The following is a 26,634-nucleotide window of genomic DNA, read 5'->3' on the forward strand; positions in this document are numbered from 1 at the left end:
GTGAAAGAAGAATAAGAACAAAGGTAAAAACCTCAAAAAACAGAAACAAAAGTAGAAATAGTGTGGTTCAATTTGCATTCAAAATCCACAGTTCTTTTTTCTGGAGCTGGAGAACATTTTCTATCATGAGTTTTTTTGTTTGTTTGTTTGTTTGTTTTTTGGGGCATATTATTTGTTCTTTGGAATTTTCTTGGATCATTACATTGCTGAGAAGAGCTAAATCTATCACAGTTGATCATCACATAATGTTGCTGCTACTGTGTACAATTTTTTCCTGGTTCTGCTTACTTCACTCAGCATCAGTCCACTTAAGTCTTTCCAAGTTTTTCTGAAATCTGTCTGCTCATTGTTTCTTATAGCACAATAGTATTCCATTACATTAATATACCACAGCTTGTTCAGCCATTCCCCAATTGATTGGCATTCCTTCGATTTCCAATTCTTTGCCACCACAAAGAGAGCTGCTAGAAATATTTTTGTAAATGTGTGTCTTTTTCCCTTTTTTATGATCTGTTTGGGATACAGACTTAGTAGTGGTATTACTGGACTAAAGGGTATGCACAAGCACTTGATTATTGAGGATGCTAAGAGGATAATAAATCTATACCCAGAAAAAAGATCTCAGAGTAAATCTAATCCAAGTCCATAAGTTTTTAGAATGTCTAGAGAAGTAAGAGGACTTCCTCAAAGCTGCACAGATACTAAGCATCAGAGGTAAGATCTGAATCCTGATCTTTGGACTCCACTGGACAGGCCTTCATCCTAGGTTGTATCAACACAGCACTTTCACGTGTATCGTCAATGCATTATTATTATTCAAAGAAAGAGACAAAAAGTCTCGGAATAACTTTGGAATCGATTGTGTGACATGAGAGACACTAGAAAGGACCATCGAGCATAGTATGGCCACTTTAAAAAAGGTGCTGTACTTTATGACCCGAAGCACAATTGCAAAATTTCCAAAAAAAAAACGTGAGATGCACAACTTTAGAGACAACTCTACCCCAAATGGTTCTATGGACTATATGTGCCTGCCCTGTGGTAGGGCCTTCTGACCTCATATTGGTCTGATCAGCCACAATTAGACACACTGCTTCTCAACCCCAACATAGTGATGCTACTTTGGTCCTCTCTGAGAATGAAGGACCACAACCAACCAACCATTTGAATAAAGGGAGAATGAGGTCTCTCAAAATCAATGATCCCCATTTTTCAGGGAAGGAAACATAGATTAGAGGAATATATTGAATTTGCTCACTGATCTCTTAGGACTTAACAAAACCAGGACTCAATCCTTCAGCTCCAGGCTCCAGGAGCAGGGTGTGGTTTCACTACACCAGGATGACATGGCGAACAGAGGAGATAAGTATCACTGGAGAGTTTTTCTTTAAAAACTAACTTAGAATTTGTTGTTTTGTCCATGTATGTACAGTACACGGGCTATGAGGCCATTAGCCCTTACTAAATGTTCCTTGAGTTTCACTTTCCATTCACCACAATCTCCTCTTTCCGGGCCTCAGGCATCAGCAAGTGCTATGAGTGTATATATTCTCTAACACCCTCCCCCTAGGCCTGCCTACTCTCTGCATTTTCCCATCAATATCCTTTCTAATACCCACTGACAGAGCCACTAAAAACGGTGAGGTTTGTTTCTTGACAAATGTCCCATTTTCACAGGCAGTTGAACTGAACTGCAGCTTGTGCTCCGTTCAAACATGTCAATAAACATTATTGCAAAGACGTAGAAGCAATAATGGGAATGTATAAAACTCACCTTTATTGCTTCTTGCCATGAATTTACACGCTACTCTAAGCAGCTTTCACTCCCTCTAGAAGAAGCTGCAGGAAATCTGCCTTTGGAAGTGTGGGCCAATGAAGTCTTCCCTAGGGGATGGATGTAAGTAGAATATTATCATCCCCTCTTCTCCTTCCTCCACTCTTACTCACAGACCCTGTATGTCATTCTACAGAGGTCTGTAACAAATGATGCCAGCTGTCACAGGTAAGGACTCATTCCTCTCAGGGCATAACTGTTAATGTCACAGTACAGTAGCATGCATGACAATAAAGATCTCGGGCATTGTGAGGTTTTGCCGAAAAATTTTAAAGTTTTTGCAACTCTAAGGGTGAACAAATACCATACAGAACTATATCAGGGTGGAAGGAGACATAGCTTCTGAGAAAAAATTAGTGATTGATATGTTGAAAGACTTTGCTGAATGTGAAAATGGGGGTCCTGCAGTTTTTTGGTGGGTAAAAAATTTGGAGGGTTTGAGGCTAAGGAATGTGTCTGAAAGAAATCTCCTGGAATGCAAAAGACATCCTGATAAATGGTGTTCGAAGATGTTTAAGCCTGGGAAATACAAGGTTAGATGAACTAGAAGCGTGTTTCTATATTTTTGAATCAATGGTTTTGATAGGGGGAAATCTCACATAATAGTAATAATAACAAAACTTGGGGGATAGCACGGTGCTGCAGTGGATAGAGTGCCAGATGTGTAGTCAGAAAGACTCATCTTTGTGAGTTCAAATAGGGCCTCAGACACTGACTAGCTGTGTGACCTTAGGCAAATCACTTAACCAGTTTGCCTCAGTTTCCTCATCTGTAAAATGAGCTCAAGAAGGAAATAGCAAATGACTCCAGTATCTTTTCCAAGAAAATACCAAATTGAGTCATGAAGTGTCAGATGTGACTAAAACATGACTGAACAATAACAAAAATACAACTTTTATAGTTGTTTAACACTTTAAGCTTTTAAAATGTTCATATTCTCATTTGATTTATAAACCTCTCAATTATCTTTTCCAAGAAAACCCCAAAAGAGGTCATGGAGAATCAGACATGACCAAAAACAACTAAACAATAATGTTGGCCATATATTAAGAAGGCTAAAATGGCTTTCTATCTATTGGGAAACATTCATTTCTTAAATTCTCACAGAATCAGGAATAACAAAACCTCACAGCAGTTCTTTTGTTAGTTTGCTGCCAAGATCTGCACTGTACATGCTGTGGGTTAGTTTTCATGGTTTGTACTGGCTATTAAAATGCACCCAGCAACAGCTACTGCTCCATCAGGACTAAAGCTCAGGATCAGTCTACTTTTGGTTAAATGTATGTTACCTCTATAACTCAAGAAACCAAGGAAAGAAGTAAGACATTTTCAACCAATGTGCAGCCAGCCAATCTAAAAGGAGGTAATCCTTTCTTGTAGTTAAAGTGAAGACAAGAATAAGGGGAAAAATAATTATTAGTTGCCAATATGTACTTGGTAATTGAACACAGTCTCTTTATGATGGTCATGCTGAGGGTTAGAGGAAGATTAATTTTCCCTAGATAAATGGCTGCAATCAATAGAGAAGCTGGTGTCAAAAATGTAATTTAAAATATACCAAAAATACATGATCAAGTGAAAATCTCTTCTCACAAATTCACCCATTATGAGGTAGTATTCTGACAACTAAATCAGTGGATAACAGCTACCAGGTGGTTACAATTTCCACCATTGCCAACTTAAGAAACAAATGCTATATTTCAAAATATTAGCTTGTGATTTCTTTAAAAAAATGTATTGCATTTTGAAATATTTTAATGATGTAGTTAAGTATCATGGATGGAGTGCTAGTATTAGCGTCAGAAAGACTGGAATTCAAATTCCAGCCACTGAATTCTCCTAGTTTTCTGTAGCTGGATGACTCACTTATCCACTTATATGCCTCAAATAACTCAAAATTCACCTCTTCATTCAAACTGGTTGGGGACTATACAAAAGGGAGAATTTCCCATATTGGAAAGTTCTATACGCTGCCAAAATCACAGCTTCTACATAAATGGCTTAAATATTAATAATACTGAAATTAATCATTGCAAGTCCATAACAAATAGCAATAAAACATCTCATGTATATAGACAGCATTGTATTTCTTTCTATAGAAATCATTACAGGATGCTCTTCTGCCTACATTACAATGTAGTTTTCCCCATATGCAATGTCTTTTTTTAAAGCAGTTTTGTATTTCATTTTGGACCTGAAAATGCATGAAATTATTTCTTTGTCCCTTTGCTTTCTCAAAGTTCTTTCTGAATATTATTTATTTGATTTCTAAGTCTCTGCAAAATATTCTTTGTTTTAGCCACTTCTTAGAAAGTAAGGGTCCTTTGTGTTTGGATGATATAAGAACACAAAGGACCCTTACCTTTTTCCATTTGCATATTTTATAATGAATACTGTCTTACGATATCCAAGATTTGGTTTAAGCCAGTTTTAAGAAATTACAATGCCTTAGAGCTAATAAAGTTCTAAATCTGAGATTATATATCACCTGGACTGTTTCCATGACCTCCCAATAGTTCTCCATGTCTCAAGTCATTCCATCTCCCACTCCATCTTCTATATGACTGCCAAAAAGATTTTCCTTCATGCAGATTTGACCTTTTCATTCTCCAACTTATTAAACTCCAGTGGCTCCCTATTGCCACTGGGATAAAAAAAAAATAATAAATCCCAAGACATGGCTTTTAAAGCTCTTCACAACTTGGCCACTACCTATCTTTCTAGTTTTATTATAGAGTATTCCTCTTTCCACAATCTGCCATCCAACCAAATCAGTCATATTTATTCTCTTCACATATAACACTTCATGTCCTGTCTTCTTGCATTTACATTGGCTTTCCTCCATGCTTGGAATGAACTTCCTCCTTATTTTTTCCTCATAGAATCCCTAACACACAACCATCTATACGGTATATTTCATGACCCCTCAATACTGTTAGTGACTTCTTTCCCAAACTGCCTCGTATTTTACTACCTTATATCTCTTACAATTTATTCTGCATAATTTGGTACTTTGAATATACTTAAATACGAACAAGTTTTCTTCCATTGGTGTATATAAGATCTGTGAAAACAGGAATTGTTTCTTGTTTTTCGGTTTGTGATTTCTAGCACAGGTATGGTGCCTTGTAAATGGCAAGGGTTTAATAAATGCTTGTAGATTGGTAGGCTAATGATGTCAATTGATAGGCTAACTGGAATACCAAGGCAGCTAGGTAGCATAGTGAATAAAGTGCTGGGCCAGGAGTCAGGAAGATGTGAGTTCAAATCCAGCCTTAGACACTTAGTAGTTATGTGATCCTGGCCAAATCACATAACCCTATTTACCTCATTTTCCTCAACTGTAAAATGTGCTGGGGAAGGAAACGGCAAACCACTCCAGTACCTTTGCCAAGAAAACCCCATGAGGTCACAAAGACTCAGACGTGACTGAAACAACAGAACAACAACAACAAAACCTGTAATACCATCAATGAGGTCATCTTACACTGGAATATGGAACCATGTTTTCTGTTAATGTCATTTGTAATCAATTTACATAAGTAAAGAGAAACTGCTTCCTATTAGTAAACTGGTATAAGTGCTGTTCAAAAATCCCTGGGGCAAAGTAAGAAAGGGAAAGAGAAAGAGAATGTGAGATGGATTAATCAGAAATTACCTGTCTCAGAAAAAAAGTAATTTAGTGATAAATGATTATCCATTTAGAAGTAACCTACATCAGTGAAAAGTACTTTGACTAAATCTATCCTTAATCTGTCCTGATTCTTTCAGATCTCCTATGCAGTATGGCAGCAGGAACCCTGCCAGATCAGGCATGGCACAGTGTCTTTCAAAAATACCAACAATTAGCCCAAGATTTCATTTCACATCTTAGCAATTTTGGTCATGAGGTAAAGGGGGGCAGTTTAGTGCCCTAGAAATATAGGAAAAGAGAGGCAGATGACAGTTCAGCCTTGTCGCTCAGGGGTGTCTGGGTCATGATCCTAAAATGCAGACATGGATTCTGATAATTCTATCATGTCACTGAATGGCAATTTTGCCTAGAAATTTGTCAAATGATCTGAAACCCCCATGGGACACCCTCTCTTCCTGGTTCCATTAAGAGGATGATTTCAGTATCTGAAAGTAATAAAAATTGAACCAAGGGGGATACTTCAATATCTGAAATTCCTGCCCATTCTATCATGCTTGTAGTCTAATCATCTTTGAGCATATGAAGTTGATTATTACTGATTATAATAAAGCTTTCTTTGAGAATCCTCAAAGCACTTTACCTACTTAATTAAGCCTCAATAGCTCTATGACTGTACCTATTCCAGAGATAGGTAAACAGGTGCTTTAGGAGATAAAGCAGAAGGAATGTGCTAACCAAATGAACAAAATCAGAGGAGGAGTCCAAATGATTACCACTACTTATTACACTGTAGTGATTGGAATGACCTGCTGGAGACTTACTATAAGAAAGCTCAGCCATGAGGAGACGGCATCTGAGGGCAAGACATGTGGCTTTTCTTTGGCTTCAGGAAGTGAAGTTTGCTGGTGGGAGGAAGAGGGGGCTGGTGCTCTCACTCTCCTTTGCCAGGACTCTCATGGAAAGGGAGCTAGAAATGTGCTCTCCCTTTAATAGATAGATGAATCTAGGCCTTTCTCTTTCTCTTCACCAAATTCTTATTCTCCTTAATAAATGCTTAAAAGTCTAACTCTTGCTAAAGCTTATAATTTTTTGGTGACCACTCATTAGATATTTTAGACCGACTAGCTAGAATTTTAGCCCCTTATATCACCTAACAAGGAGAAACACGATAAAGGACAGTTAACCTTCAAGTCATGACTTGTCCACTGGGGGAAAGGAGTTTCCACAATGGGAGTTCCCTACACCAAGAAAATATAGAACTGAACTAAAAAAATAGACCATAATATTTTATACTTATGTAACACTTGCATACTTTATGAATCATATATGTATACATTTATATGTACATGCATATGTATGTATTTGTATATGTGTCTGTGTATGTACATATACATATATCCATTCATTTATTCATTCATTCATTTATCTCAGTAATTTTTCAGTAATGCCTGACTCTTTGTGACCCCATCTGGGGTTTTCTTAGCAAGATACTGGAGTGGTTTGGCATTTACTTTTCTACCTTATTTTCCAGATGAGGAAACTGAGGAAAACAGAGTTAAGTGACTTGCCCAGGGTCACACAGCTAGTCCCTGAGGCTGGATTTGAATTCAGGTCTTCCTGACTCTCTAGGCCCAGTGCTCTATCTACTGTGCCACCTATCTGTCAAATATATATATGTATATATGCATGTGTTTTTATCATAAAAATTCAGTCATTTTGGAAAGGCAAGTATCTTCATTTAATAGATGAGGAAACCAAGGATATACAATGGATAAGTAATTAAAGTTATGAAGTATATAGAAACTGGTAACAGAAGGAAACCAATCAACCCACTAAGTTTCCTGATTCCAGTTTTGTTTCCACTAGGAAGTGGAAAGACTTAGAGCTCTTTTCTACCTAATTAAGAAGCATTTCTTGCTACTATGAAGAGTATTTGTTATTGATACTGCCTTAAGGCACCTAACTGAAGCAACTTGTCTAGGGCTTTGTGCTATCTAAACTCCATAAAACCTCACTAAAAAGATTTGCTAGGACAGCTAAGCTTCATGGTGGATAGAACACAGGGCCTAGAGTCAGGATTAAATTGTATCAGCTTCAGTTTCCTCCTCTCTAAAATGGGGATAATGACATAACCTATTATTTGCCAGGGTTGGTGGAAGGATAAAATGAGATGTTTGTAAAGTACTTAGCACAGGGAGTTGTACATAGTACACCACATGAATGTTGGCAATGATAGTAATAAATACTATTATTGCAATGATGTCATTCAACTAAATGATTATTCAACTGAATGAAACATTTTAATCTTTATATTTAAGAAAATTAAAGAATTATGCAAACTACCTTAACCTAGAAAATTGTAATAATATAGTTGAAATTTCATTGAATAATTTATTATATATAAATATGTGAGATTTCCTAATCCTTAGAACTCCTTTATAACCATGCAACAGTGTATTCTGTACAACCAGTACTTCAAAGTGGCTGGGTCTATTTCATACCAGAGGAAAGAAAATCCCTAAAACAAAAATATTTCTCAATCAAAATTTAAGATTTATGTCACAGGTAGCAAAAACTAGGTACTTAGTAAATACATATAATTATAGTGATTGTTTTTACTATTATAATCACCTAGGCAATGGCAGTAGTCTGCTTTGAGTAAGGATTTTTTAAAAATAAATAATGTTTTTTAAAGCCTTTAGACCATTTGTGGTACTTACTAGAAGATTGGGCTTTGAATATTTGGTTCCAAAAATTAGGTCTATATTCCCCAAAATTAAAGCAAGTGGGAAAGGATCTATATGCATAAAAATATTTATAGCAGCTCATTATGTGATGTCAAAGAACTGAAAGCTAAGGATGTACCCAATGTGTGAGGGAAGTTTATTATATACAAATAATGGAATACTATTGTGCTATCAGAACTGACAAAAAGGAAGTTTTTTTAAAAAACCTGGCAATGAAATGGTGCAGAGAGAGAAGAAGGAGACTATTTTATACAATAACATTAAAAAAAACACATTTGAAAGACCTAAGAATACTCATAGGTACCATAAGCAATTGTGATTCCAGAAGAACACTGATAAGGAGTGCTATCCAGCACTTGGCAGAAAGGTGATGAACTTAATATCCAGAAAGAGACATATATTTTTTGACATGGAGAAAGTAGGAATTTGTATTTCTAAATATGCATTTTTGTTAAAAGGGGTTTCCTTTTTTTTTTCCTTTTCTTTCCTTCTTCCACCTCTCTGGGGTAGAGGGAGACAGACAGAGGGAAAGGGAGATGGTTAGACGGAAAAAGGGGGAAAGGAGGGAGAGAGACAGGGACAGGGAGTGGGGAGAGTAAAAGAGGGAGGGAGGGAACAGGAGAAGGAGAATAAATGCCTGCTAATTGAAAAAAAAATAAAAGCAAACTGATCTCTAACACTCAATAGTTGTATGATCTGGATTCAGAACGTTTCTCTTTCTTATGTGAATATGATTTAGGAAATTAGGAAAGAATAATCTAGAATACTTTGAAGTGAGGAGATGGAAGGCATCTTGAGAATCACCTAATGTACCAAAGTTCTAGAGCTAATTAGGGAAGAACTAAGAGTAAGGCCCAGGTCTTTTGACTCTAAGTTCACTGATCTCTCCATTTCTCCCTACTACCTACTTCTCTATATACATCTAGAATACATACCCATTCTGGAAAGGCTCACTGCTAATTATGTAAACAATGCTTGTCTTTAATTATTGCTTTGGGGAGTATAAAGATGACAGTCTTGAAACTAAAAATATCAGGGAAGAAAACATAGGATAGATTGAGGGAAATACTGTTATTTTTGTGTCTATACTTTCATGATTCTGTACTGGTCACATGTACTCCAGTTCAACTATCTAGTAGTTTGAGGCAAAAGTCCCCTTGGGGAGTTGGGAAGAGAGAGGAATTGATCAATTAATCAACAAAACCAATAAGAATTTATTAAATGCCTACTATGTGCAAAGCACTCAGCTGAATTTTGTGGATAAAAAGACAAAAAAAATCAAAGCAACCCTAGACGCCAAGAAATATACAGTCTAGTCAATATATCCATATATAGGTATGTGCAAAATCAATACATCACAGTTTTGAGGAAAACGTACTAGCACTTGGAATTATCATGAAAGGAAAGGCCTCATACAGAAGATGACACTTTAGCTGAGTCTTGAAGAAAACTAAGAATTCTAAGAGTCAGAAATAAGGAGAGAATGCATTCAGGCATGAAAGAGTCAATCAAAGGCATGGAGGTGGGAGAGTCAGAGAATGTGAGTAACAGCAGGATCTGTTTGGCAAGATGGCAGCAGTGTGTGTTGAGAAAAAAAAAATGAGCAATAAGGTAGGTTGGTGCCAGGTTATAATGAAGTACAAATACCAAACCTCTCAAGTATCGAGAGGGCCCCAGGGCCCTGCTACCACATGCTTCCTACCTATTTAAGCATAAGAGGAGAAAGAAGTATGTGAGGTACAGATTTCTCTCCCAAACTTTCATTAATCCAACAGTGGCAGGAGGTCCTAAGATCATAACACCATATATGCAGAGTTAGAAGGGAACTCAAAGTTTTAGTATAATATTCTCATTTTGCAGATGAGGAAACAGAACCAGAGAAGTTAAGAGACTTGCCCAAAATCACACAGGTAAAAAGTAATTAATAAGTCAGAGCCAAGATTCATACCTACATCCTCTGACCCCAAATCCAACTCTCTTTCTAGCATGCCATGTTACCTCAATTAGATTTTAGTATTTGTTATATTCTACTTGAGTAGATAATGGAGTCTCTCTGTTAAAAGGTAAAAGAAGCATAGGCCTGTAGGTCTTCTGGCAGTACAAATATGAAAACCCGTTTGTTGGAATTCCCTTCCAGTATTTGTGACTATAATAGGCAGAGTGATCTGCCTCTTATAAAGAATGGTGAGGAAACATTGAGAGAAGGGGAAGTTCTAGCTTCTCCTAATTACTATCTGCCAACTTTACCCTTGTACTGGAAATTAATTTCTGAGACAGAAGCAAAGAAGTGATGATTTTTCTTTTTTTTCTTTTTTTGTTTTGTTTTGTTTTGGTTTTTTGGGGGGGGAGGCAATTGGGGTTAAGTGACTTGCCCAAGGTCACACAGCTAGTAAGTGTTAAGTGTCTGAGGCCGGATTTGAACTCATTTACTCCTGACTCCAGGGCCGGTTCTCTATCCACTGTGCCACCTAGTTGCCCCGTGATAATTTTTCAATATCATTTTTAAAAATCTGGGTTGACTGCTGTGTTTCTAGAAGTATGCTGGGTACTGTGAGGGTATTAAGAAGCTTAGGGCATGGTCCCTATACTTACATTGTAGTTGTATACACACACACACATATATAAGTATATATATACTTATGTGTATATGTGTGTATATATATGTGTGTGTGTGTGTGTGTATATATATATATATATATGCTACCTCAAATACAATGTAAGTGTATGCATGTATGTATGTATTACTACCTCAACTACAATGTGAGGATAGGAGTCATGCCCTAAGCTTATATATATATGTGTGTGTGTGTGTGTGTGTGTGTGTGTACACACACACACACATATATACACACATATTTGTATAAACATGCACATAAATATATCTATACATACACATATATATGTGTGTGTTGTGTGTATACACATATATTAGATAGAGAGATGATAGAAAGATAGATAGACATATGTGTATGTTTCTATCTATCTTACCTCCTCAAATATATATATATATATGAAAGAAGCAGAGAGTGACAGGGAACAATGGAAAATAGAAATTAGTACCAGCTGATAAATAATAAAACATGTATTTCTTCTCTCTCCTAGAGAAGTGGTGAGCTACTTGTGTAGAAATTGTAAATACTGTTAGGACTGATCATTTTGTCTCAACTGTCTTCCTTAACCATTGTTGTTATTGTTGTTTTTACAAGGAAGGATTCAATAGGGTTTGTGGAGGTATACTGAGAAATGACACACAAAGAAGCAATAAATCAATAAAAATGAAATGAAATTCAAAGGGAAGAAAAATGCAAAAGGTAGAAATAAATGTTTAAATGTTAAGGGAATTCAGAGGAAGAGACAGATCACTATGAGATGGAAACAGTCAGAAAGAGATTAAGATTGTGAACTTCAGCTGGGACATGAATAATTTCTTTTTTTTTTTTTTAATTTTAGTGAGGCAATTGGGGTTAAGTGACTTGCCCAGGGTCACACAGCTAGTAAGTGTTAAGTGTCTGAGGCCGCATTTGAACTCAGGTACTCCTGACTCCAGGGCCGGTGCTCTATCCACTGCGCCACCTAGCTGCCCCAGACATGAATAATTTCAATGGAGTAGGGTCTGAGCTCCAACTACTAGCTACATGGCCTTGAACAAAGCACTTAGCCCTTCTAAATCTTAATTTCCCCATTTGAAAAGGAGCTTGGAGATCTAGTTTATTTTTATAAATGAAGAAACTGAGATACAGATTTGAAGTTTCTTGTCTAAAGTCACACATCTATATGACAGCTAGGATTCCAATCGAGGTCTTCTGATTCTAGACTTGATGTTCTTGCCAATATATGACTTAAAGCCTATATATATCACAAGCTTCTTACTTGATAATATACTGTCAGCATTACACTCTCATTTCTTCATACACTTAAATGTTGTCCTCCTAAATATATAGTAATTTTCTTGAAGGGAAGATTCATGGTTTCTGTTTCTTTTGCATAGCTTGCAGTAGCCAGGAGAACTAACATGCTATAGATATTTGATAATTCATAGATTTCAGGAGATTAAGGCATGAAGTTTAGCTTAATGATATAGAATTTTGTTGTTCAGTTGTTTTCAGTTGTATATGATGCTTCATGACTCCATTCAGTCATTCTGGGCAATGATACTAGAGCAGTTTACCATTTCCTTCTCTAGCTCATTTTACAGAGGAGGAAACTGAGATAAATAGGGTTAAGTATCTTGTCCAGGGTCACATGGTTAGTAAGTGTGTGAGGCCATATTTGAATTCATGAAGAAAAGTCTTCCTGATTATAGCACCAATGCTATCACCTAGATGTCTGATTATATATAGAGATAGTGATATATGGTGAGTAGTCTACTGGACTACGAGTCAAGAAGACAGAGGCTGAAATTCAAACTCATGATCTGTGGGAATCCCAGAAAATCTCTTCTCAGCTCCTCAACTGTTAAATGGGGATAACTAAACTAATAATAAATAGACTAACCATCTAACAAGTCTGTTATGATGTTTAATCGACACAATACATTTAAGCACTTTGTATACTTTAGATCACTGTATGAATTTATTATTAATGGATTTGGGAATTGTCAAGATAAAGCCTTGTCAGAAATTGGTGTTTGATGGTGACTGATGGGAGATTAAGAATTTTTTTTATTAACACTTCCCATAAGTCAGAAGCTATGAGGTTAATCTGTGAATCATGGGGAAAAGCTATGGCATTTTCTAGCCAAAGGTTTATTAACAATATAATAAGGTCAGAATGACATGTTTCATTAACTTATTCTAAGACAACCCCTTTAAATGATGTATTTCTCTACAACCATCAAGAACTGGCTATAAAGTATGAGTCCCTATTCCCCCCCCCCTTTTTTGTTTGAGTATGTGTGTGTATGTTTGGTTTAATTTTATTTTTATTAGAAAATTAAATCTGAACAAATATTCCAATATAAAAAGAAGAAAAGTGATTGAATAAGAAACTGTAACCTTGTTTTATGCATTTGCTGGAATATATGAAATCTAATAAGATAGGAGCAGAATTGATCCTTGTATGTTCCCTTTTGCTCTTATTATTGTTTTATTATGTGCTTTTAAAACGCTCTCCCCCACCTCCATTTATATCAATACTTAATAACTTTCTACTTCTTATGCCCCTGAATTCTTTATTTGTAACAAAGTAAAAAAACACTTTGGCCATATTTGAAATTGCCCAAAATATATGCCAAATAAACGCAGGTTTCATAGGTATGATCACTAGCAGTAAGAGTGGAGGGAGTATCAGAAAAGACTGCATTTACAAGGTGAGGGGGAGTTGAAGTCTGAATAAAACTGAGAATTCTAAGAGGTGGCAAAAGGGAAAGGCATTTTTGACTTGGAGAACAGATTGTCCAAAGGTACAAATGGGAAATCGCAAGATAGCCATTTCTGGTAGGACAATTAGTGCATGATGAGGAGTTATTTAAAATATGCCTGTAGGAGAAGGGTAGAGCCAGGTTCGAAAATTCTTTAAATTGAGAAGCATTCTAGAGGCAATAGGGAGTCCCTGGAATTTGTTGAGCAGGTGATTGGCATTGTCAGACTCACGCTTTGTATCAATTTGGTGGAAGATGGGAAGGGGGATGATGTAGCCCTTTTCTTCCTTCTAGTTCCAGTTTTCTTTGAGTGTGAAAGACTTCTTCCATTGTCTTGAAAGCTCTTAGAGCTGATTCTCTATCCCCAGCCCTGACCAGGCTGTGTGCAAATCCAGTAAGCATGTGTATCCCAGAATTGCCTCATTAAGAAAGTGCCTCTTTAAGATTCTAGTGCTTGCTTCTTCCTGATTGAGGCTCTCTACTTCAGCAGGCCTGATCCTTAATATTCACTTTGGTGCTTCTGTGTTAGAAGAGTCTATCTTCAAATAATTGGCCTTGGGCTTCTTAATATTCTGCATCTCAAATTGTGTTAGTTGGCTACATAGCTAAAAATACATAGGCTCTGATACTTCACTGTTAATAAAGATGATCTTTGTTTAGCAATAGCATTTTACATATGTAATATCTCTAACCAGAAATCAGAATAGTCTTGCAGGCTTCTTGATGAATATCATCCTAACCTTAGGATCATAGATTTTAGGCCATCTAATTCTAATTCTATCTCCTTATTTTACAAATTAGGAAACTGAGGCCCAGAGAGGTCAACAGATTTTCCCATGGTCACACAGGTGCCATAAGGGGTAGGTTTTGAACGCAAGTCTTTTGACTCAGGAGCCGATGTTTGTTTGTTTTCCAGAGCACCATGATACCTTATTTGATCAAATGTGTTTTGAGTAACAAGGGAAAGGGTGTTTGGATTGCAGAAGTCAACTCAAATGCAGATGACACAGGAAATCCCAAATCCCATTTCTAAAACAGTGGTGCTAGGTGAAGATAGACATGACCTAGAGTCCCATGGTCTCTATGAGGAGTAAGGGAGAAAGAATATTTGAGGAAGATCAGAGATTACACACTCATTGTAACCCAGCCTCTTTCTGGCAAAATCACTGCTGGCAACAGGTTCGGGAGGGAACATCACAGAGCATGGGAGATATAAAGCAGTGATTGTGTCATATACAATCCATCCTGAAGAACTGATCTGTGAGCACACATACATTTAAATATTTGAAAAGCATCTTTTACAATGAATATCAAAATGACAAATAATCTAAGTCAGAGAAAAATGCCCTAGCTTCTCCCTATCTCCCTTTTCTCATTATAGAGATAAATCCCAGATGAATCTGTAGACAGCAGAGGGAGAAGAAAGAAATACTAGTAATCATAACAACAAAAGTAAGAAGGAAACCTGGCAGAAAATGGCCAACTGGGAACAACAAATGCTAAAGTAAGAGCAGCAGCAGCAACAGCAGCAACAACAACAACACTTTCAGGAAACAATGAGTAACTCCCGATTCCTGGGGACTGAGCAGGGTCTGGGCCTGGGGGAAGTGGAGGAGTTGTGGTGGAAATGGCATTTATTCTGGTTTAACAATAGAAGCCGAAGTTCAAAAGGTATGGAAGTTTGATTCAAGAGTTGTGTTTCTAAGCATGGCTTGTTCCCAGAACCTCATCTAGCCCACTTAAGTATGTTATTTCAAAACAAAAACCGCATTGTCAATTTCATCAGGAGACACACCCTCTCAGGAGATTTCCAGTCTTCACTGCCAGAAAAGAGTCCAACTAGGCAAGAAAATGCCCATCTAAATACATCTCTCTCTGCTTATGACCAGAAGCACAACATATTTGAAAAAAGAAAACAAGTACTAATCAGACTTCGGGATATTTGGGGAAGGACCATAAAGAGAGAGAGGTTGGATGAACGAGAGTTCATGTTCAGCTTGCAGTGTCTGGTTCATCCTCTCCTCCCCGCCAACCCCCCCCCCCCACCAAAAAAAAAAAAATCTAGGGAGGCATTATCATTTAGAAATCTCCAAATCCAGCCTGGTAGTGTGAGACTTCTTTTCAGGTGACTCCCGCCGCCCCCATAAGCACAATGTAGTATACAACTGGTCACACAGCTGTAATGTTGCTTTAAATGCAAGTGGCTGTATTGGCTCCCAGGACCGTGCTGTGAGAGGAACAGATGAAACAAATGCCATCACTTAGAGTACAGCATCTGCATAAATCACTGTCCGGTGCATTCATTTCTAGTGACAGATTAATTCCTTTCTCAGGTTTTGCTTAAGAGTGTACCACTGAATACTAATACCATTCCCCAGAGACAGAGCTGCTAAGATGTCACTCACGACATGGTGACAAATAACGTGTGAGAGTGCTAAATGTGGAGTGGCCTCCTGCTTTCCCAACAGAGGAAAACCTGGACCAGCTGGGGCCAGGGGTTGTAGAGACTGTGAAGAAGATCCAAGAAATAGCAAGTCCAGCCTTTCCACCTGGAACAGCTAGCTGTAGGAAAGTGGGATAGGATGCTAGAATGGCAGCTATCTGGGGAGTCCCACAGCAGTCCACTCTCAGTCTTCCCCTTCAGCGAGGATAAAATGGTTGTCCATAGAGAAAAGGCAAAGTATATTATTTGATGTCACTGGATTTTGGAGGAGTAAAGGCAAATGTGTCCCAGATGTATTCACTGGAGAACAGCTCTGAGGGGACCAAGTTGAATTCCTAGGAATATAGGACAGGAGAAGGAAGAAGTGGAGAGCTTTTTCTACCTCCCAAGACTAGCTCCTCCTTAGGCATGTTTCATAGTGTACACCTGAAAAATGACTGGGATGGTGTTTTCAGTTTATCAAGTCTTCCGGCAGAGGTGTCAGGCACAGAGAAATCACTTGTCACTCCAACGTTTCTTGGCGTCTGCTAACCGCAACAAGGAATGGAGGGCAAAGGGATTACAGAATTAAGCGGCACTGGTACAGCAGCCAGCGAGGGGCCCAGATTTAGCTGTCACTTTGAAGAAAACTCCATTTCATTTTGTGATTTAGAAGGAGCGAAAGTTAAAATGACAGAGCTGGACTGGACCAACCTTTAGATCTATGAGCAGGGTAAACAGGAGAAGGATTCAGCTCCCAGAGAAGGTTCAAGAAACTGTCTTGTTCACCCAACTCATTAACTACTTGGATCCTAAAAGACATCTGCTGTATCACAACCAACACAGGTCACAGCCTCTGACTTCCTCTCCTGCCACTTTCTCCAAATTTTTGGCTGTGCTATCAGACATGTGAATTTTGACCTTGGGCTTCATAAACTTATCAAACAAGTGCAGAGATTGGAGGATAAAGGTTCATCGGCATATCAGACAGGATGGTATTTCACTTTTTTTTTTCCTGCCTTGCACACTTGGCTATTTAGATCACACAGTGGAAAGAGTTGTGTTAGGTCCAAATGGAACACAGTCTGGATCGTGAAACAACTATTCCATTCAAGAGGAGTGATGAGGAATGCTCAGGAAAAGTGGTACATGCTCTAAGGAACACATAGTGCTTTGGCAGGCAAACAAATAGGGGGTGTAAATGTGCACAGTCCCCCTTTGTTCTCTACCTTTAGTGGACAGTCCTTGCTAAATTAACCATTAACATTCTTTTCTAAAGAGGGGCTTAGATGAAAATTGAAAGTTATGATCCTACTGGCTGAAGTTTTTTTCCAAAGCATGGTTGTAAATCCTGAGGTCAGTTAGGTAATCATTACTCACTTCATTTAATTGGGTAAACTAGCAAAGAACATCTGTGTTACTGATATGACCTTTTCTTTTGTTTTTTCCTCTTTTTTTTTTTTTTTGGCAGGGCAATGAGGGTTAAGTGACTTGCCCAGGGCCACACAGCTAGTGTTAAGTGTCTGAGGCCAGATTTGAACTCAGGTACTCCTGAATCCAGGACCAGTGCTTTATCTACTGCGCCATCTAGCTGCCTCACTAACATGATCTTTGATCCTTCACTCCCTCCCTATGTTCTCATCCTAACTACCGGCACTATTAGCTTCCACGTATAAAACACTCAAAAGGCTGTAGTCCCCATGACTTGGGTTCAAATTCTATCTTTGCCATCTACTGCCTGGGTGACCTTGGGGAAAAATTACTTTCTAAGTCTGTTTCCTTATTTAAAATATGCGGTAATAACAATTTCCCTAACTCACAGGGGTACTAAGAGGAGCAAATAAGTTCCCAGAATTTCAAAGTGGGAAGGAACCTCAGAGGCCATCTCATCTAAAACTTACCCAAATCTTGACCTCAGTTAGGAACACCACAGTGTTCCTAACAATGCTTACTGGGCATCACCATAAAACTTCTAGTGACACTACCATTCAAAGCAGTCCATTTAATTTTGAGACTGCTCTAATTTTTGAACAAATCATTTATCCTTTCAGTGCTGTAGGTAACTATCTAAGATGATAAGTTGGAGAGTGAGTACTGACCTACATTTGTAAGAGGGCGTTTTCACATCTGGGAGATCTCTACATCAAAGAAACAGGTCCAGGTCAATATCCCAAATTAATTGTTAGGGAAATTGTCCTAAGCCAAAATCTGTCTCACTGTGAACGGTGCCCATTCCATGCATTAATCTTTTATGTTGAAACACCTCCTTATGTGGAAATACCTCCAATAAATCACAACCTTTCAAATATTTGAATAATAACAGCTAACAATAAAAGTAAGAATAATACTAACTATAATTAATACTACTAAAATATGTATATGTTTATTCATGCATGTATGTGAAGATAGACAGATGGGCAGATGGATGAATGGATGAATAGATAGATCACTTTAAGGTTTGCAAAGTGTTTTACATATACCATCTCATTTGATCCTCAAAACAACCCTGAGAAATAGATGCTATGATATTCTTCATTTTATAGTTGAAGAAAGTGAGGTAGATGAGGAGTTGTGATTTAACCAGAGTAACATAACTAATAAGTGTCTAAGGCATAACTGAATTCAGGTTTTCCTAATAAAGACATGACCTAGCTACCAGAAGATGATAGCTATCATGGTCCCTCCTAAGTCTTTTAATCTTGAGGAATGCTCTATATGACTTCATCCAAGTCACTGATAGAACCATTGTAGAAAGAGAGCTAAGGACATAGTCTTATAGCTATACTTTGTCAAACCCCCTCTCTATCATCTCAATAAATATGAAGTAAGATCATAATGGATATAAAAGTCCACTGTAAACTCTAAGGCACTATAGAAATGTAAGTGAATGATGTTAGTAGAGGGAGGAAGCATGTATTAAGCACCTACTAAGTGACAGGAACTATGCTAAAGGTTTTACAAAAACGATTTCATTTAAGCATTTCATAGGGAAAAAAGACTTTGATTTTGGATATTCCATTAACCAGATTTTTTTTCTTCTTCTTCTACCTTATTTTAGGAGTGAAGAGAAATATAAAAAATAGACTTGCATCAATTATTTATTTAAAAGATCAACTTGCAGGGTATGCCTTTCATTTAGAATAAATTCAGTCCAATCTCCTAAAAGATTCAATTCTGCATCTACAACTCTACCTACATCAAGAGTAAAAGTGAGAATTGATGTACAGAGTAATATCCCTGAAGCACTATAAGGTCCTCAATCTTAAATGAAAAAAGTCAATCAGGCTTATTGCCATGTACTTTCCAGGCCAGGAAAATCGCCTAATGTAATTTAAAACAAAACAATTAAAAGAAAAATGGTTTTCTGCTTAATGCTCAGTTAACTAGAAAATCTAATTAAGCAGAACTTAAAACATTTTGATCAATCAGGTTTTACTGTAATAACATTCTAATTTTCCTGTCTCTTTTCAGGGGCACCTCCACTATCCCAGTCACCCAGGCTCAAAAAGTTGGAATTATCTTGGACTCATCACTCTCCTAAATGCTCCATTTCCAGTCATTTAACAAGTTCTGTTAATGTTTCCTTTAAAATGTTTCTATTCCTGGATGTTGGCATCTTTCCTGTCCATCACAATGGGCAAGGCCTTTATCATTTCACATATGTATTTATGGAAACCACTTCCTAGCAGATTTCTCCCTAACTCCAGGATCCTCCTCAAACTCATCATATCATATATCCTTTTTACATATACATACCTTCCTCACTGATCTTACAATAACATGTTAATCAATCCAACAAATTATTTAAGCACCTGCTATGTACAAAATACAACAAAAGTGATGAAGATACAAATGAAAACAATAATTCATACCCTCAAGGAACAAGCTGTTCTCCTGAAAGAAAACCACATGCACATAGAAAAGTAAAGACTATGTATTTGAATATCTTGAGATTATAATACCTGAAATGAAGAGGAAAGGAAGTGGCACCTGAGCTGATGCTCAGAGAAACCTAATGGTTCTAAGAGATAAAGGCAACGTTTAAATGAATTCCAGGACTGAACACAGCAGGTATTAAGGCAAAGAGATAAGAAATGGAAGTTGAATATAGGGAAAGGATAAAGGGGAAACACAGATACATGCCACCACCACCATCAACCAGAAACCCATAAGAGAATAGATTATTCAACATTCAGGGTCCGGAGTTGGGGGGTGGGGTTGGAGTAATAGATGGATCATCAAGTGATAAAAAGAACTTAAGAATGTAAAATAAGATTTGAGAGAAACAAATAAAGAGTAGGACTTATACACCATGAATTAATTTACTGAATCTTTAAAAGTAAATCAATAGCTTTTAAAAGAAGGAATAACAGAGTGGGAACTTGCACAAAGAGAAAGAGGGGAGTCAAGTGAAAAGAAGAGAGAACGTGATGCACAACTGTTAACAGCAAAACAGTGAAAGTATAAGAATCACTTCAGTCTCTCAACAAAGGAGGAGCCAAGGAAGGATGGGACAAAAGTGATTGTGGAGAGCTACAAATGTGAGAATAACATAAAGAGGGGTCTCTCCAAAAAGTGAATGTCAAAGGTGCTACAACAGAATATTTCCAATAGAAAGGAGCCCTATATCTACACTAAAAAGACAGTGACTCTAGGATAGGTTTTATTCTTGGGGAAATTTGAACATCAGGAGACTACGTTCTCTGAGAAATAGCTGTACCTCTTCAGACCACGTACAAGCCCAAATAGCATAGCACAGACTTCGAAATGGAGGCAAATTATGGTAAGGGAGCAATTTAACATTGGGCCTCATGAATTGGGACATAAGTGAATCTTATCCCTATAAATTTTCTATCCAATATTGATGTACTTATAAACTGATATTAATAAGAACTAGGTATTACTATAATAGGTAATACTATAGAAAAAAGGAGGTCAGCTAGGTAGCGCAGTGGATAGAGCACTGGCCCTGGAATTAGGAGGACCTGAGTTCAAATTTGGACTCAGACACTTAATACTTACTAGCTGTGTGACCCTGGGCAAGTCACTTAACCCCAATTGCCTCAAAAAAAAAAAAGAGGTCAAATCTTGTTCTTTTCAATTTTATCACAAAGTGATACATAAAAAAAGAAACAAACAAACAAAAAATGTGTGCTAGATAGATAGAGATGGACACCTTCATATGTATATATGATTACACACCTTATAAATACCTATGTATGTATATATGTGTGTGTCCCACAAAAAGTAGTAATAAAAATAGACTGGAAGGGAGGAGAAATAATGAGGAAGACAAAGCAAAGGGAAACATTTTTGGAATATGAAAGAGAAATTTAATAAAAATGAGAGTTTGGAGGAGAGAAAGGAGAGATATTACAAACCATTCTCTTTTCAGAGGCAAAGTTATAGAAGGGATAGAAAAGGAAAATTAAAGATACATTAGATAGATAGACAAATATTAGATAGAAATCAAACAGGTGATAGAGACAGAGATAGATTAGATAGATAGATAGATAGATAGATAGATAGATAGATAGATAGATAGATAGATAGGCAGACAGATAGATGGCCATGTGGACAGAATGATTAAATCATAGACATAGATAAAGTGAAATAAACAATTTCAGAAAATTCAAAGCAGTTTTCAGAAACCTTAAGTGTTTTTGTAAAGATTTCATATTCCTATGTTATGATTACTTTGAACTTTCTTCCATCCCCTAAGTTGTCATCACTAGAAGACATCTTTGAATTTTATCTTTCATTAGAACTTACTTGATGAAAAGACAGAATATGGAAGGACTTTCTTTCTTTATCTGTAATAGAGGAATTATACTATTCCCTTTTTTTCTTTTTCCATAGATACAAGATTGCTTTAGGCCCTCATTTCATTTTTATTATGATGGTGCTGTAACATGAATAATTAGATCAGTTTTCAAGCTTCCAAACATTCTCCAAAATATGTCCCAAAGAGAAGAGCAAAAATGATCTCCCTTATTCAAAAGTTTGAATATTTCCCCTTTCAAAACTATGTAATAAATTCTCATTGCCCTTTCTTCCAAATTCTAATGTATGGGGGAAATGATTATTTTCTTTAAAACATGAAAATTATTTTTTGAGTTTTAAAATGTAAATTACATATCCATATTATACATACATACACACAGATATATGTGCATATGCCTACACATATACATATCTTTTTTCTTCTTTGTTGTAGTTTTAGGAAAAAAAGGCAACATATATAGAGGTAGTTTAAAAAAATAATAATAACCTAACATATGAGCTTACTAGATGTCTTCTTTCTAAGGATGAGTCTGAGTTTGGGAAAACAAACAAACAAATCTAAAAAAACAAACAAAAAACTTTTGCTAGAAGTTTGGCCACAAGGGGACAATATTTTCAACTAAAGTAGTCTGGGAAGTTAACCTTATAAGGAGTACCCACACCAGTTATCATAAAGCAAAGAATTAATGAAAATACAAATCCTGACTCCCAATTACACTTGTGTATATGTGCATGTGTATGCATATACATATATGTGTGTATATATGTATATTTGTATATATTATCTTTAAAAGAAAAGTTTTATAAGTGAAACTCAACTGACCATATACTATCTTTAGGTAAATAATTTTGGGGGGTGGGAACATTATGTCTAACTCTTGTTTTCATGATAACTTCTTAATTTATTAATCTATTAATCATATTTTTCTCATTCCAATTGGGAAAAATATGTTTAGTGTGCTCTGCTTTTATTTTTTCTCAATTTGCTTTGTCTATGTCACTGTGCATAGTGCAGCTAGGTGATGAAGTGGATGGTGTCGGGCCTGAAATAAGCAAGACTCATCTTTCTAAGTTCAAATCTGGCCTCAGACACTTTCTAGCTGTGTGACCCTGAGAAAGTTACTTGACCCTGTTTGCCTCAGTTTCCTCATATGTAAAAAGATCTGGAGAAGGAAATGGCAAATCACTACAGTATCTTTACCAAAAAACCCACATACAGTCATAAAGGATAAGACACGACTGAAAATGTTGTTCTTGTTGTCATTGTTTGTCCTTCATTTATGAAGAGGACCATAACATCAGGGTGATGTCATGATTTGAACTAAATTGGATTTAAGTGCGGAGAGGACTATCTTATGCAAGGTTACCAACCTCACCCTCTCCTCCAGAGCCATCTAAGTGCAGTGGCAAGATATATATTAGGATGACTAGAGATGGCCCTGGACATTTAAGGCAGTTGGAGTTAAGTGACTTGTTAGTAAGTGTCTGAGGTGACATTTGAACTGAGATCCTCTTGACTTCAGGGCCAGTGCTCTATCCACTGGGCCACCTAGCTGCCCCTTGACCGAAAACAATTGAACAACAAATTTCACTGAACATAGCATTCCTCTTTACTTTGTTGTGATTTAGACATGCATGCCATCCATTACACTTGGTACACTCTGCTTGTATTTGGTACTAGTAATCAATTAATATATTCTATATCTCTATCTCTGTCTCAAGTGTTTGTCTCTCTCTTCACCTTTCTTTCTGTTTGCCTCTTTGTCAATCTCTCTCTCTCTTTTGTGTGTCTTTGTCAGTCTCTATTGTCTTTGTATATTTGTCTGAATATGTCTTTATCACTTTGTCTCTCCCAAAATATCCTTTCCCCCTCCATTCTAAAAGGCAAGCATTTCACCTTCTTCAAAACCCCTCTTTAGATCTATCTCCTATCAAATCTTCCCTGATTAATTTCAGATAAATCCCTTCACCATTAATTACTTCAGTAAACTATTAGCACTTGGATATATACATATTCATTGGTTTAAAAATATTTATTGAACATATGCCATTTGCAATCTCAAGTACAAAACAGTCTCTGAAGACCAGAAGTTGCTTATGACTCCAAGGTCAATGAAGAGGGACATTATGGAAGAAAAGTAGACTGGAGAATATTTCCAATTTGCACAAGATAACAAGGTATAAGGAATGTTATATGAGAAATATTACATGAGAAATTATGAGTAGAAAAGGAAATAAGCTGATCATGTAACAATCAAGGAATGAATGACTGATGGGCTTCACTGCTGTTTATAAAATATAAAGCAACTTTGGTTAAATTCTCTTTGTGGAGATCATAGTCAAGAATTTACATAGGATGAGACAGTGAGAATGGATGGCGACATGCTCCAGAAGAGGGAATTCAACTATCAATAAGAGCATAAGAACATCAAAATATTGAAATATTTCAAGTGCAAGTCATGGTATAAGGTCCGTGTAGATACATTTGCTACATTAATAAGGCAAGGGGTTTTTTTCCTCTCTTTTTTCTCATTTTTATTCATGTTATCTTTGTCCTGGATTTCCAATAGCATACACTGAAACTAAGTAAGTCAAACATTGCTGTGTAAATATTTCAATACTTAGAGTATAACATGGGTATGGCTACCCCCATTTCACATGGATCAAAACCCCTTCAAAACTTTGCAGATTGTCTCAAAGAGTTGTTGCCAGATGAACCATCACCTTATGGCCAATCTTAGTCAAGCATCCTTATGAGTTGGTGGGGCTGATGACCAGAAGGTATACAGTATATGCAAAGCCCATACAGAGTAAGTAGATTCTACAATAAGAGAGTATCAAAGTCCTTTAAAATTGAAATATGTAATGTATTTAAGTATGAATTTTTAAAATATCTTTTGCTTTTACATCTTTTTTGTTCCAATATAATCCTTCCCTTCTTACCAATGAGATTCATCCCACTTTCCTTATAACAAACAGAAAAAAAGAGCATTTTAGCAAAAGTAACCAACATATGACTCATTTAATATTATATCCAGTGCTACACACCCATAATTAGCCAGCTAGTTGGAACAATAAATAGAATGGTAGACCTGGAGTCAGGAAGATTTTAATTCAAATTCAGGCTCAGACACTATCTGTATGATACTATCTATATGATACTGGCAAGTGACTTAATTCAGTTGGCCTTAACTGTCTCATCTGTAAAATAGCACCTCCTTCCCAGCAATGTTGTGAGGTTAAAATGAGATGTTTGTAAAGTACTTTGCAAATCTTAAAGTGCCATATAAATGCTATCATCACCACCACCACCTTCATCATCCACCTCCACAAAGACGACTGAGGCACATTATATTTTTTTTTCAGGATTATGCTTGGTAATTGTGATTATACAGCTTTCCACTTTGATTACTGCTACCTTTATTTACATTTACATTGTTGTTTTCATTGCATACACTGTTTTCCTGGTTTTGTTTAATTCACTGTACATCTCTTCTCAGGACTCTTCCCTTATTTCTTTGTAGTCTTCATATCCATCATTGTTTACAACACAGTAGTACTTCCATTCCCCAATTGATGGACATCTATTTTGTTTACAATTCTTACATGGGGTCTTTTGGGTTCAAGTTGTACCATCACAGTTTGTGATTCATTTTTACTGTGAATGAGATACACATGAAAAAGCAACATAACTCTTGCCCTCAAAGACTTATATTCTGCTAAGAAAGTGGGGGCCAGGGAATGGAGTTTTGGTTTAGAGTTCATAGGAGTGGTTATGAGAAATATAGAAAAGTAAATGGACACACCTTCCATTCCATAGTAGCAATGTTAGTATTTGTTTCATTATTGTTTCCAAAATGAGACATGTTTAGCAGAGTGGGGCAGAGGGAGCTAGTTTGATCAAAGAAGGTCCATGAAGTAAGACAAATTTGAATTTGAAAAATGTCTAAGATTTAAAAAGCTGAGGGTTGAGTATAAAAAAGGGAAATAAAGTTGAGTGTATAATATGACATACAAAAGTTAGTTATGGGGACACAATGGAGACTGAATTTCATGGGACAGATTTATGATGGAGAATAGTAAAAACTAAAGTGGCATAGGTAAGATGAAACTACATTATGGAAAAATAGGAATGTCTGGATAAGGGGTTTTGACTTTGTCTTGTAGGAGAGGTATTAGGGTTCAGTCAAGAGTGCTGGCTCTGGAGGGAGGATATCATTCTAGCTCAGATACTCACTGACTTCATGATCTCAGCAAGTCATTTAATGTTTCTGGACCTCAGTTCATCTTTTGTTAAATGGAAATAATGACACTTGTGTTACCTACCTCAGAAGTTTATGTCATAAAAACATTTTGTGAACCACATTGTATTATAAAAATTTGAACTCATCATAGAATGTCAGTAAGAAGACACTTTATAAGAGGGCTTTGAATTGGGGTACTGACTGTAATAGGAGGAAAATTCAGAATTAGGCCAATTATGTCTTTCACCCTTTTCAGTGTCCCTCTTTTTCAATGAATTGAAAGAAACATTAAGCACCTACTACATATAGAGGGGCAGCTAGGTGCCTCAGTGAATGGAGTATGGGGAATGGAGTCAGACAGTCTCACCTTCCTGAGTTCAAATCTGGTCTCAAATACTTCCTAGGTGTGTGACCCTGGGCAAGTCACTTAACCTGTTTTGACTCAGTTTTCTCATCTTTAATATGAGCTAGAGAAGTGTAAAGAATTAATTGACATTTGGAGTTTTCATAACCCCATCTTTGTTTTATCGTGGTCAGACTGAAAACATGCAAGCTTTAAACGCGTAAGAGAAGATGGGTGTGTACTTTAAGAAATTATAGAACAAACAAC

The sequence above is a fragment of the Dromiciops gliroides genome, chromosome 3 (assembly GCF_019393635.1).
Source record: "Dromiciops gliroides isolate mDroGli1 chromosome 3, mDroGli1.pri, whole genome shotgun sequence".
Lineage (NCBI taxonomy): Eukaryota > Metazoa > Chordata > Mammalia > Microbiotheria > Microbiotheriidae > Dromiciops > Dromiciops gliroides.